Source organism: Apodemus sylvaticus, chromosome X (genome assembly GCF_947179515.1).
Source record: "Apodemus sylvaticus chromosome X, mApoSyl1.1, whole genome shotgun sequence".
Classification (NCBI taxonomy): Eukaryota; Metazoa; Chordata; class Mammalia; order Rodentia; family Muridae; genus Apodemus; species Apodemus sylvaticus.
The window spans coordinates 27,770,114-27,782,824 of record NC_067495.1 but is presented as its reverse complement, the minus strand read 5'-3'; the positions used below and the strand labels follow the sequence as shown (position 1 = coordinate 27,782,824).

General features: G+C 42.6%; 1 long non-coding RNA gene across 4 annotated transcripts; it reads right to left on the bottom strand.

Moving 5' to 3' along the window:
• Positions 1-3,778: 3,778 nt before the first annotated feature.
• LOC127675713 (uncharacterized) lies at positions 3,779-11,221 on the bottom strand. 4 transcript variants are annotated; one of them, XR_007975509.1, is made up of 5 exons: positions 10,527-10,919; positions 10,343-10,428; positions 9,084-9,209; positions 7,807-7,867; positions 3,779-6,964 (listed from the first exon to the last, which is right to left on the bottom strand). It is a non-coding gene; the product is annotated as an uncharacterized LOC127675713 (long non-coding RNA). The 4 variants fall into 4 exon arrangements; XR_007975511.1 differs by lacking the exon at positions 3,779-6,964 and adding an exon at positions 10,961-11,221 and having other exon boundaries at positions 7,221-7,867; positions 10,527-10,631; XR_007975510.1 differs by lacking the exon at positions 3,779-6,964 and having other exon boundaries at positions 7,221-7,867; positions 10,336-10,428.
• Positions 11,222-12,711: the final 1,490 nt, after the last annotated feature.

The window sequence follows — 12,711 nt, the reverse complement described above, 5'->3', positions numbered from 1 at the left end:
AGGGAACACCAACTATTAAGTGCCTTTTGTTACAGGAAGTCCTTGAAGCAGTCTCCTCCCCATCCAAGTGGCCATCTTCTCTATAGTAAATGTTAGGATTCTGTCTAAGCTCCACCCCACAGCTACTTGGCAACAGCCAGGTAGGCCTGGGCCACTATAAGAGGGGCTGCTAGGCCCTCCTCTCTCTCTTATTCTCTCTCTTGCCCCCTCTTGGGCTCTCCTCCCTTCCCCCCTTTCTCCATATAGTCATGGCCAACCTCTACTTCTCTACTCTTTCCCTCCCTCTGCCTTTCTCTGCCTCTACTACCCACTTAACTCCCCTCCCCATGCCAGGAATAAACTCTATTCTGTGCTATACCATCATGTCTCTGATCCCTCAGGAAAAGGGAGACCTTGGTATGGGCCCACTGAGGCACTCTCTCCCCCCACACCTCCGTACAACATATCTTGATAGTCTCTTTCTATTTTTATGATCACAACAGTGGACATGAAGAAAACAAGTAATATCTCTCTTCTTGACAACCAGACCAATCAACTGGCTCAACAGACCACCTTGTCATATCCAGATCAAGCACTAACAATAAAAACACCATCTGTAAAAGTAACTTTTATTGAGTTAAAGTAATTGTCTTGGAGGCTTACTGCATGTCTGCTAACCTAGGCATAGTTCTGGAAGCTTGTAGCCTCAGTACAATCTAATCTAGGCCTAGACTGTTTTCAGTCTCTGAGACTTACTGAATAAGCCTACCCTTTCTAGCTCTTTCTGAACTCCAGCTGGCTGGTCAACTCATCTGTTCTGGCTCAAAACTCCTTTCCACCGTAACTGATTCAATCCGGCTTCTCTCAGCTTCTCCTGAATTGCGCTGGTTGGTCTTATACTAACTCTCAAATTCTACTCTCTGGTTCATTCTGTCTTTACCCATATCTAGCTTGTTCTCTCTCTGAAACCTGTCTGTGTACAACTGTCCCAGTGAAACTGCTCCTCTTCCTTTTCTCTCTGCACTCTCTTAAGTAGCCTCTTGTCCCTGATCTCTTCCCTTCCAGATACTCTGGATATCCCAGAGTACATCCCAATTTCTGCTTTTCCTGGAAATATTCAAGGAAGACCTTCTGCAGATCACAGTTCATTATGGCCCATTTCATCTCTTCTGGAGACCAGTGGTATCCTTTGGCTATAAGGAATGCTCCAATTCTCCCACAAATACATATCTTTCTTCACTTCCATATCATGCTGCCCTTTTAATTGCTTTTCCAGCCCAACCCCATATCCTCCTTGTTTCTGAGTCTTGAGATGCTGTATTTGAGGTTACCACCCTCACAAAAACACCATTTGATTCCAGACTATGAACTGGGACACCAATTCAAATAGTGTTGGGATCTCTGGTGAATGCTGGGAAGTGGGTGTCACGGGACCTAAAACAAAAAATAATTCAAATTGGTCTGAACTTGTGATGTCCAGGCTTTCTGGAAGCTGTGCCCTCCCACTCTCCCTTCTCTGTCCAGAGCACAGGGCTCCAGGTGCTGCATAGCCCTTTCCCTCCTCCACCTCCCATTCCCACCACTAGCTTGTCCTTGAGTGGCCCAGGTGGCAGCAGAAGCACCAGCAGCTTTGTAGGCAAAAATGATGGTGAACAACCAGTCTGCTCATTTTATATCACCTGCCTGACTGACATATATATACTGGGTAAACAGATCGTGACTGTTTGCCATCTTGACTTTGGGATAAAGATGGCAGAATTATGGCTTCATTACCATCTTTCTAAAGGGCAACAACATAAGCAGGGAAGCAGGTCTCCAAAAGATACTTTAAAATTGAGGTAAGGTTTTTGGTTCTAGTTTCATAAAAGATATTATAATTAAAAAACACAGGTTGATAGCCAGTAACTTTATAAATGATTATATCCTTTAATGTGTTCAGAATTATATTTAATGTCATGTTGAGAATTGATGCAGTTAATTAATAAGTTTTATTTAGCTTCCTGCTTAGAACAGATAACTAGAAACAAACATAACTAGAAACAGACACAGATTGTCTAATCCACAGGTGCTCTGGCCCAGCCTCACAGGCTCCTTCAACTGGGCCTACACACTCCTTCCCCAAGATGGTCCCACAGCCTGGGCAGCAGTGAAACAACCAGCTCTTCCTGGATTGTCTGACATTCCAGTTTTTGTCCCCACCCTAAAATGCACCTCAATGTCAGCAGTAAGTAGTCATGGACAATTACAACATCCTTTATTCATTTATGACCAACAAAAGGCTGGGATGTTTGGTTTCAGACCTTGGACAAGGGGCTGAGGTGCATATTTTACAGACCAGAGCAGACCTGGCCTCCAGGTTCTCCCAGCATTCCTCAGTCCCTACCTGACATACCCTGCCCAAAACCTTGAACTTTCCAGGCCAGTGGCTGGGCTGCCCTTTCCCCAGAGGCTCTTCCCTATATAATCTAGACATTTTGGTCTCTCTCCCTCCTTCTCTCTTTCTCCTCAGCTCCCTCTGTGTGCACCTTTTTTTTCTTTCCTCCTTCTTCCCTCCCCATGGTGACTCCCCTGGCCTCAATTCTTGGGGTCAGTAAACTCACCCAAGAGCAGCTTCCTGATAAACCTGCCTCTAATATAATCTAATCTGGCTTCAATTGGATCATTTCACTGGTGGCAGAGAAATAACCTTTCACAGTTTTCCTGTGTATCAAATATTTACATTATGATTCATAACAGTAGCAAAATTACAGTTTTGAAGTAGCAACAAAATAATGTTATGGTTGGGGATTGTAAGACCCCAAAAACCGAGGGTGCCCCAGCACCCCACACCCCAGAAGGCGACACCCAAATCACTCTCGAGAAACAGTCTCGATGCAATAGCATGAGGATTTCTTTATTTCCAGAATTCTGGGTTCCATAGCTGTCGTGCACCACGCAGGGTCAGAGGACTATGGACCACGAGTGCCGAATTGAGACAGCTTTTATAAGTTTACGACAGAGCCCTCGAATCACAAACCAATCATTTCTTAGCATGGAGAGCCCACGAAATGCGAGCCAATTGATTTGTACCACTCCATGGTTTGTAGGCCAATCAGTTTAAATTATCGGAGCCCGTGCTCAGTGAACCAATTAGTTTCCTATAATGTCTACAGCTGCATGAACTCCTGCTTAGGGGTAATGGCGTAAGTTTACAGAAGCAAAATAAGCTTAGCCCATTTTCAGTTACCCTATGGGGCCAGGATCACCTATTCAAGGCCTTTCTGCTAGGTCTAAACAAAGGGTGGGCTCTGGAATGTGACCTTTTACCTAGTTTCTAACAAATCGAGATAGCATTTTAAACTACTGATTTCTTGGGGTCGTTAGAATTAGGCTGTATTATTTTCTATCCTTTCAGGGATCACTACAACATGAGGAACTGTATTAAAGGGTCACAGCATTTAGAACCATTAAGAACCACTGCTCTAATGACAGACAGCAGGGCTAGGCTATCAGACTCATCTTTTTTTTTTTTTTTTTTTAAACTCGGATAATTTGGAAAAAAAAAAAAAAAAAAAAGAAAAAAAAGAAAAATTCAGCCAGGCAGTGGTGGCGCACGCCTTTAATCCCAGCACTCGGGAGGCAGAGGCAGGTGGATTTCTGAGTTTGAGGCCAGCCTGGTCTACAGAGTGAGTTCCAGGAAAGCCAGGGCTACACAGAGAAACCCTGTCTCAAAAAAAAAAAAAAAAAAAAAAAAAAAAAAAAAAAAAAAAAGAAAAAAGAAAAAAGAAAAGAAAAGAAAAAAGAAAAAGAGAATCTGAACCTTCACAGGTCAAGAAGTTTACAGGAAGCTGATACTCACGACAGAACACAAAAGGCTTACACTTCCGACACCTAGGCACAAAGAATTTGGCAGGGACTGTAATAAGTGGGGATTGTAACCCGGCGACACACACACACACACACACACACACACACACACACACACACTAAAAGCAACCAAACAAACAAGGGCTGGAAAGATGGCTCAGTGGTTAAGAGCACTGACTACTCTTCCAGAGGTCCTGAGTTCAATTCCCAGTAACCATTTAGTGGCTCACAGCCATCTGCAATGAGATCTGATGCACTCTTCTGGTGTGTCTGAAGACAGCTACAGTGTACTCACATACATAAAATAAAATAAATCTTAAAAAACAAACAAACAAAAAGGACTTTTTTCTTTTTAAACTGGAGGGGGTGGTATCATCAGGACTCCATTTTCCTCAGCCCAGACTTAAAAAAAAAAACAAACACAAACCGGTCTCCATTTTGAGACAATAGGAGCATCCTGGAGTATTGGAGTAGATGAACCACCTAGGAGCTAAATCAGCCCATATTCCAGCCTTTGTCTCCTGGCTTCCTGTAAATCCATTAAGATGGTCATAAGCAGGGCAGGAAAGAAATTAAGCAGGTAGGTAACAGAACAGACTACAAAGTAGGCATTAATATGCAAAATAAACAAAGCCTGTAAGACTTGATTATCACCAGGTTTCACTGGCAAACTAATCCTTCACACTTGGGCTCTAACTTCTTTCCTTTCCTTATTAGTATGTTAACAGGACTTCAGGATGTCCCTGGGGCTCCAAAACTGCAAGAGAGTTAGAATAAATCTTTCTATGGGAGAACAAAGGACTGTAAGAGCCTAAGTTTTCTACCCACTGCCCTAGAAAAACCCAAGATCTGAGGTTCCCTGGGAAAATGAGGCCTATGGTCTCAAAGCCTCCAGTTGAATAAAATTACCACCCCCACCAGAAGAAGAAGAAATTTCTGTCTTCTAGTTTATAAAGGCCCAAACTACAAATAAATCATTTCCCTTTGTCAATTTCTGTTTTCTGGTTTCGTGTGAAATTCAGGTAAACTAAGATGAAGGACTTACTGACCTAAGTGCTGGGGAAAGCTATTTCCACAAACAGAAATCTGCTTATTCTCATTCACCTTCACAGAAAAGACAGTTCCTTACATTGCTAAAAATAGAGAATTGAAAACATATTCATTTTTCTTTCCATGTGTGTACTGGGAGTTGGGGGTGGGCACAAATGTCACAGCAACAATGACAGGCAACTCTTAGACAAATCAAGACCAGTGATTGTACCCTTGATGGTCACACTATCACTAGGTGCGGCAGTGCCATCTAGTGAGCAAACGGCAGAGATGCTCTCAATACTCCTAAGCCCAGCTCAACCTTCCTAGTGCTGCAACCCTTTAATACAGCTCGTGAGTTGTTCCTCATGCTATGCTGAGCCCAAAGCATAAAATGAAGTTGCTACTTCATAACTGTAATTTTGCTTCTGTACGAATCATAATTTAAATATTTGACATGCTACCCCAGTTAAAGAGTCACTCAACCTGCAAAGGGGCCATGACCCCCAAGATGAGAACCACTGCCCTAGAGTATATGTGTATTCCCACAATTTTCCAGGCTACAACTAGTACTACAGTTGAGAAATCCTGTCCTAGGAAAACGTAGGTCTTTTTTAAGCTTATAAAGTTTTATTATACGATTATAAATGGAAACAAACGACAAATGCAGAGCTACTGAATAGCAGAAGCCTGTCAGAGAAAATGAGGTAGCATTTTTGAACTGTTTTTATTTTTAGTCCAGGGGGAATATGTTCATGGTACAAAGGGAGAAGTGACTTCACAGAAAGTGTACCAGGGAAAACATGCCCCGGCTTCCGGCCAGTACCCAAAAAAGAGAAAGAAAGAAAAACTTTTGTTTTGAGTTAGAACTTGGCAAAGTGAGCATAGAAATGCTCTACAAGCAGCTTCTGAAAACAGAATACTGTGTTATACAGGGTAATAACGCAGTATTCCTTTTTCTTTGAAGATACTTGAAGCCTTTGTTTTTTAGAAAGCTTTGTATTTCAGAAACCAACTAGACACAAATTTTAAATGGCATACTATTTTAATAGTATAATCTGATAAGAATGGAGATCTTTCTGGAAATGGCTCTGATTCTTTGAGGTAGGGTCTCTCTCCATATGCCAGGCTGGCATCAAACTCTAAACACCTCACTCAGTCTCTCTAGTGCTACTACACTAGCACTAGTTTTGTTTTAAGGACACCTGTCACACAGACCATACATCCCCCCCCCATCATACTAAGTGATAGCCACAGAAGTCATCTTCTCCAAAGCCAATGAATAAGATCTCTGTTAACACTGAGAAAGGGAATAGTTAAGATCATCCTGTTTAAATAATCCATAATCACTTACCACTTGAAGAAATGGAAACTGAGCTGGGTAGTGGGATACTGGGAGGCAGAAGCAGATGGATCTTTGAGTTCAAGGCCAGCCTAGTATACAGGGTAAGTTCCAGGACAGCCAGGGCTATACAAAGAATCCATCCTGAAAACAACAACAATGGAAGGAAGGAAGGAAAAAAGGAAAGGAGAAACACACACACTCACCAGCTGGAGAGGCCCGGGACTGGACTGTCCTTTCAACTGGCCTCTTCTAGCCATAATGTTCCTATCATGGCTGCCCTTTGGCTTACAAGTTCAGACTCATTTGTATTTTCTTTCTCCACACTCACCTGCTCTTTTATTAACTAAGACATTGACTGGAAGACTCTTGGTGGATCCAGTGTCAATCCCCCAAATGGCAGGATAAAGACCACAGACCCAAATCATCATGACCAAATTAACTAAAGCAAGCTTTTTTTATTCATCTATACAGGGCTGCTTCACCCTAAGTCAGGGTTCCAGGGGTCAGCATTGGATGTGAGAAACACAAGACTTATTTTATAGCTCAGGGATAGATTTCCAAATGGATTTGGCAGGCAAAATACGTGGGGTTACAGGAGCAGAACATAAGGATAACAACAAGTTAGCCCCTCCTGAAACAAAGACATGGTCCCAAGGTGGGCAGAACTAGCTAGTCAGAGATGGTCATCTAACCCTTTGAAACAAAGGCAGGACTGCAAGATGGTTATCAACAGCTTTATGAAACAGAGAGACGTGATTGTCATTCCTGGAACAGACAGTACAGAATCCATTGTAGTTAAGGTTACAGGTGAGGCATAGCTTAATCCTTCAGAAACAGGAACGAACCTAGTTTGTCTTCACTGTAAGATGGCTTTTAAGCCTAAGACAGCCTGGTTCTTCATCAGCTTTTTGCCATTGGCTTGTCTTGTCTGTCTGTCTGTCTGTCTTTCTTTCTCCCTCTCCCTACCCCCTCTCCCTCTCCCTCTTCCCCCCCCCCCCCCATGTATGAGTATGTAGCTGTCTTCAGACACACCAGAAGAGAGCATCCAATCTCATTACAGATGGTCCCAGGTTTGAGCCCTGGTTCACTTCTTTCTAAATGTACCATGAGCATTGCCAATTACTGAAGTAACATTACATTTATACTATTCCCATTCTACCTCATATCTGTCTTATCTCATTAATAGCAAAGGACAATTTATCTCTCTATAGTTTAGGACCTTACGCCTCATTTCTTTTCTAGATGACTAAGAATTTCATTAGTAACTGATATATGCAAGATGGTAAATTCAAGTCTGAATAGTCGCCAGTTATAGTCTCTTATCTAAGAAAACAGCAGGCAACAATCTTAGTCACAACCAAAGATTACGTTCAGCAAGCAAAAATACAAGCACAGTGCTCAGGGATGTCCTGAAATGCTGGTTTCTGAATAAGGTGCTGCTTATTGACTGCTTATTCCAGTAATGCTGCTTTTGACAAGTCAAAACTGACAAGTCAGTTAAATATCAGAAGGAGAATCTTAATGATATATTGACAATCCTCTTACTTGAAACAGCAGTCAACATGAATTCTGAGCTGTGGGAACTAGCAAAGGGTTTTTCACTTTACCTTTCTTTAAGGTTCCACATTCTTGGTCATTCTAGGTCCTGAGTGTTCACCAGGACTTCTCCTGTTAGTGAAGTGACCAGAAACAATGAGTATTAATTAAGCAGGGGAAGGGTGCATTATCACAAGACGACATCTGCTCAGTGGAGCAGCAAAGACCATAATATTTCCTGGGTAAAAATAGGTTGAGACAGCGTAGCATCCTGAAAGCCCAATTAAGGTCTACAGTACATTAATTTTTTCCAAAATTAATTTAGAAATATGAATATGACTTACAATGTGGAAAGTTAATCAAATAAAATTCCGCATCTATGGGCCACTATTTTTGTTTTCTTGGTTAGGAATAAACCTAGAAAACAATCCTAATATGAACATTCTGATTTCAGGCATTCAGCTTTTAACATCTATATATAAAAACAACAACTACTACTACTACTACTACTACTACTACTACTACTTACTACTACTACTACTACTACTACTACTACTACTACACCACAGAAAGAAAAGTCCCATTCACAGAAACATTAGTAACTAGATGAACATGACCTTTTCAATTTGAAGTCTAAGCACATGAAGTGCCAGTGCTCTAAGCAGGGTGTAGGCATAACCAGCAGCCAGTAATTTATTTTGGTCAGGGCGAATTCCTTTCAATGAAACCACAATCAGTTCTGGAGGAAATGAACTGACGGTGGTAGTGTGTTCATGATGCACTTTCAAGCCATCAGATATGACTAAACTAGCATTGGTAATGAATTCCTTTTCCTACATAATTTAATAAACTACAAAGAAGTTGGGAAACCCGGGCTCTTAGAGCAAAACAATGTGTGAAAACACTAATTTATAGTCAATAGTGGATATATATTAATCATTTAAAAGATATTAGCCATTTCATTAAACTCATCAAGATTCGAATATACACAAGTCTGAGTGTGTACGCTCTTATCGCTGTAGGTTTTTTTTTGTTTTGTTTTTCAAGACAGGGTTTCTCTGTATAGCCCTGGCTGTCCTAGAACTCACTCTGTAGACCAGGTTGGCCTTGAACTTCACCTAGTTTCTGCCTCCCAAGTACTAGGATTAAAGGCGTGCACCACCACTGCCCTGCTGATCGCCATAGTTTTCTAACAGCATCATTTTGCTTTCCTTCTCAAGGGAGATTTGGACATGTCTTGCGACCCTTTTGAATGTGATCATTTTGGGGGAAGGTATTATTGAAAGGTCAGAAATACCCTGTAATAGCTACAGGGCTCAGGAAGATGCACACAATGGAGAATAATTACCTCCTGGGGTTGAGGTGGTCAAAGGCTCTTCCAGAGGAGCTGAGTGAGTTCCAGTCTCAGTGCTACCGCAGGTTGCTCCAGGTGAGCCAGCAGCCTCTTCTCACCTTAGTGGACCCATGCATAAGCCTACACACATACCCATAATTAAAAATAAAATTATTATCTCCTATTATAATTACTCCCTTCTGCCTGGCATTATCAGGACCTGGATACTGTGGGGATTCAGGAGTTGCCCCACAAACCATATGAAACAGGGATGGTTTATTGAACACACACTAGGACTGACTGATCAGTCAGGGACACAGCTCAGACTTTGGGAGCCATGACCCCAAGCATTTCATAGGGCCAACTTATAAAGGCTAAAACTACTAAAACCACAATGAGCACATATGCAGGTGCTAGAAGCGCTGCCCGGTAGTCAGGTCTAACTTAAGCTATATAAGACATAACAGTTCATATTGACCTTTAATTTGATGGGTCCTACTGGCGAAGCTTATAGTTGTGGAATTTCTTAAGATTAACAAACTTCATAACCTCAGAACATAACAAGGTATGTGGTCAGCATGACCATGCTTTGAGTCAGGTTATTTTTCTGCATCAATGACTGGTAGCCATATTACAGCAACAATATGAAATAGCTGGCAGACATGGCTACAGCTGTGTTACGGGAGCAGACCTCAAAAGATACAACTTACAAGAAAGGAATGGGGAGGGATGTGAGAAAAACCATCTACTAATTCACCCGATTTTCCATGTTCACAGCAGGGCCCACACTTACAAACCATCCAGCTAGAATTAACCCTAAACTGCTTGAAAATGTTAAAATCCAACCTCTGGGACAAGTTGAGATCCACAGAAATAAACAGAAGTATAGGGACCTGCCTTATCAAAAAAGACAACCTTAAAGAGGTCATACTAGACTCTGAGATAGGTGAAACTGGTTGCAGTTTGTTCTCAGTTTCTGTATAATTTTAGCATGCTAAAAGTTTTTGCTTTTTTTTTTTTAAAAGATTTGTTGTGCATACTTGTCATGCTCACAGTTCTTCAGGCACACTTGTAAACCCACTGATTATTTTACACATTCCAACAAAACTTTGGGATAGCAAAGGGGAGATTGGGAGACTTACAGTAAAGAAAGCAGGAGAAAAAGCAACAGTGGTTTTCAGAAGAGATTATCCAAACTAAGGTGTACACATTAAAGTATTTCTGAAGCTTTTGCAGTAAAAGACAAATGAGGTAGAATTATAGTTACAAGTTACCAGCAGCTTCAGTCCAGTAGCTTTTAATGCCTACTGTCACCCGGATCCCAGCCATTCACTATTTTGGAAGTTCTTGTTCTCTATATCTGGAGTAGGGCACAAAAGGAAAAAGATATTTTGAAATTGAGAAGTTGGAGAAGGGTCAGTCTTGTGTTCCAGACACAGCTGTGCTACTGATACCTACCAACCCTGGAGATGGCGTTATCCATTTCCTGCTATCAGTAATACAGATCCGGATGAGTTTCAGCTTCTTCAGCCTCGGTTTCTAGAAATGCAGTGTCCTCATCTCCTAAATGGATCAAATCCCCAGAGGTTATTGTGGCCCTTTATAGACAAGAATGCACTAGGAACCAGCTGTTCGACACCCCATTGGTTCCTTAGAGAAGCTCGGGTTGGACCTCCGCTATACTCTTGAGCCTATCTTACGGGTCTCCCGGGACCAAGGTATCGCAAGATAGTATGTGTAAAGGGCAAGGGGTAATCCTTGTCCTCTCAGACAGGCCATGCTACCCTGTTGCTAAGGTTACAGAGTCGCCCATAACTTAGCGAATTCAAACTCTGCGCGGGCTCCGGGCACCCTGTTTCCTGCCTATGAGTATCTTGGTTACACCCCCTTACCTCACACCGCCCACGCGAGAGCTTGACCCCTGACCTGCCCGCTGATTGGCCCATAAACCGGAAGTCCCGTCCTGGTGACGGTTGCCGGGCCAGCGGCAGCTCTGGCTCCTGCTCGCTCCAGCTCTGCGTTTCTACCGCAGCTTTACAAAAAACACTAATGAGACCCTGATAACAGCCAGAAGTAACTTGCCCGGGCCTTTGCCCTCAGACAGCAGCATGCTACCAGCCTTGAACATAAGGCCACATGCTGACTTTTGCGCTCCGCCCTCATCACCAGCCCGCCTCCATCCGCCTAGGCCACGCCTTTTCCTCTGGGCTGTACCACCTGCCATTTCTTACGGGTGATGCAAGGTGGTGGTCCCCTCCTGCGTTAGACACTCTTACTAGCCTATCCCTGCATGTTTTCCTGTTTTACATCTAAGGCATCTCGAAAGTGCCCAAATCACCTACTGTGGGCTCCACTTTGGCCGCCCCTCTCTCGCCAGATCGAGTACCTCTCTTATAAAGGGACACCCCAAAGTCCCCCTTGAAAAGAGTCCAAATTCTAGATGCTCCGCTAAAAAGTAATACTTTCTTTTTTTGTGTTTTTGCCAAACCAACGCCTAATTTACGAGCAGAAACCTATAAGATACCAAACTGCTTGCCCAGTGGTGAGATTCAGTAGCGGAACCTCACAACTCCTTTTTATGCCCTTTTAATCAGACCTGGGGAGCCAACTGAAACAGTGATTCTTCCAGCCTCTCACTCAGCAGGCTTTAAATGGAAGACAGGAACGTGGAGTAAACACACTGCCCTGCTAGTTCTGATGTACTAGCATCAGTTCTTATGACTTTTCCTAGGCACCAGTTCTCCCTCATACTGTGGGGCTGTCAAGACTGCACCAAACTTTCATCTCTGTTTGAAGCCCCCCCCCCCATACTCTGACATTAATCCTTCTTATAATTTGGCTCCCGCAGAGACAATGCTAGCTAACCCATGAGGGTTTCTCCCTGTCCAAAAAGCTTTGAATGGGCATGCCAGGAGGAAAAAAAACCATTCCATTCGCTCTTCATTCCTACATTCAAAATGGATTTATCTATGACCATATTCTGAAAGTACAAGAAGCCTGAAATAATCTTGAAGTTCCTTGCTTCAAGGAGAAAATAATGAAAAAGATGTGGCAAGAGACTGGATAGGTGGAATGTGTGCTTCGGAAGAGCTGGTCTGTTGATCCAATCAGCAGAAGTAGCTGCGAGCATGAAACAGCTGGCCATTTCCATAGTGGTTATTACAGTCCCTTACACAATAAAATTCTCAACAAACATTCACTGAAAATATCCCCTTTTCTTTTGTGTGTAGGGTTGACAAGTTTCCCCTCCATGACACAAAGATTAGTTCCATGTGTCAACAGTCAAGATTTTGTGATGGCTTTAAAATGAGTTTCCTTCTTCTCCACTTTCCACCCTCTTGTGGCTTGAAGACAGTGTGTGTGTGTGTGTGGGGGGGGACAATCCTGACTTAGAAGGAGCACAGAGTTCTTCATGTGAAAAATCTTTGTTTAGCTCTGTAGAAGCACCTTTAGAAATGTTCAACATCATTAGTCATTAGGGAAATGCAAATCAAAACAACCCTGAGATTTCACCTCACACCAGTCAGAATGGCTAAGATTAAAAACTCAGGAGACAGCAGGTGTTGGTGAGGATGTGGAGAAAGAGGAACACTCCTCCACTGCTGGTGGGGTTGCAAGATGGTACAAACACTTTGGAAATCAG